Source organism: Chenopodium album, chromosome 24 (genome assembly GCF_948465745.1).
Source record: "Chenopodium album chromosome 24, dcCheAlbu1.1, whole genome shotgun sequence".
In the NCBI taxonomy this organism is placed as follows: domain Eukaryota; kingdom Viridiplantae; phylum Streptophyta; class Magnoliopsida; order Caryophyllales; family Amaranthaceae; genus Chenopodium; species Chenopodium album.
The window spans coordinates 11,746,020-11,747,790 of record NC_137857.1 but is presented as its reverse complement, the minus strand read 5'-3'; the positions used below and the strand labels follow the sequence as shown (position 1 = coordinate 11,747,790).

The 1,771-nt window shown below is 36.4% G+C and overlaps 1 non-coding gene across 1 annotated transcript; it reads right to left on the bottom strand.

The window, feature by feature from the left end:
• Positions 1–1,343: 1,343 nt before the first annotated feature.
• On the bottom strand, positions 1,344–1,450 carry LOC145612874 (small nucleolar RNA R71). Its single transcript, XR_014106785.1, has one exon. It is a non-coding gene; the product is annotated as a small nucleolar RNA R71 (small nucleolar RNA).
• Between the last annotated feature and the right edge of the window lie 321 nt (positions 1,451–1,771).

Sequence of the window (1,771 nt, the reverse complement as noted above, 5' to 3'; positions counted from 1 at the left end):
CTGAACTGAACTGATTGGAACTGAACTGAACTGAACTGAACTGATTGGAACTGAACTGAACTGAACTGAACTGATTGGAACTGAACTGAACTGAATTGAACTGAATTGAGCTGAAATGAATATTTTATGTGAGAGAGAAATTAAGAGCTGAACTGAACTGAACTGATTGGAACTGAACTGAACTGAAATTAAGTAAATGTGAACAGGCCCTTAGTTTCAATAGGCAGACTAATTTATAAATGGTTAGGTCGAGATTCGAGAGATGAGATTTAGTACCGGTAAATTAACTCTGTGATTGTAATACGTAGCGAAAGCCCTTTATGATCTGATTAATTGATACATTGATAATTGATTATTATGTTTTACCCTGGAATATTATTTATTGGTGAACCTATGCCTGAGGTCTTTTATTTATTGTTTTCCTCCTACTTTTATTTCTCCCTACTTTTATTCTTCGTAGTATAATTCCTTTAAATAACAACAATTTGGTTACTTAATAATTTAGATTATAATTAATTAATTAGGAATAAAAAGACTTGTTTCCCTGTGGATTCGACCCTACTTCCCTATCTATTTTAGTTAGTGGTTTTAGGAATTACTTTTGATTAGGTGATACGACTTTAGCCTGTCAAAATTTTGGCGCCGTTGCCGGGGAAACGGTTTTATTTTTATTTCTAATTGTTTTTGTAGTCTAGATTATTTTTATTTTGTCTCAAAGGACATTAGTTCTTTGAGGTAGTTCTAATATCTGTCTTTTTAGTTCTTTGTTTATGCCCAGGTGTTCCAGATCAGGTTACATTCCATTCGATCCTGTGATCGAGCGCTCGTTTCATAGACAGAAGAATTTTTATAGGCAGATCCTGGCAGGTTCTGGGAGTAACGATATTCCTAGAAATCCATTACCTAATTCTAGTGATTCGGAGCACTCTTCTGATTCAGAACTAGAGATGGGTACACCACCACCACCTCCACCTCGCAAGCTTAGCGATTATTCGCAGCCATTTCTGACGGATTTTCCACATCTTTCTCCTACACCTGATCTCGAGGGAGTCCAGTTCAAGATCAAGCCTTAGTTCATAACGATGATAGAAAGAAAGCAGTTTAGTGGAGCTAAGGGTTAAGATCCTAATCTTCACATTGCAGATTTCTGTCAATATTGCAATACTATTAGGCAGAATGGGGTAACGCAGGATCAAATCAGGGAAATTCTTTTTCCCTTTTCTTTATGTGGAAAAGCTAAATTGTGGTTTAATGGTTTGAATAGAGCTGCACTTGGTATTACTAACTGGGAGACTCTTGCTTTAAATTTTTATAATAAATATTACCCTGCAGAGAAAACAGCTTTATTGAGGAGTGCCATTCAGAATTTTTCCCAGGAGCCAGATGAAGCATTATATGAGGCTTGGGAAAGATTCAAGGATCTGCAAAGGGAGTGTCCCCACCACAACTTGGCAAAGTGGCAGCTAATTCAAGCATTTTACAATGGATTAGGAAATGCATCTAGGACAATTTTAGACTCCGCAGCTAGCGGTAAATTTATGAATTTAAATGTTAATGATGCAGGTCAGGTTATTGAAGATATGGCGATCCATAATTCCCAATATGGGAATACTAGAGGTTATGCTAATAAGGGCAAGCATCATGTTGATTCAGTAACCCTTATGCAAGCTCAGCTTACTTCTATTTTCCAGAAATTAGATAGCCTTACTACTAACAATCCCAATTCTGTTGCTAATGTTTCTGCTGTTTCTAATAATGCTAATGATGCTTT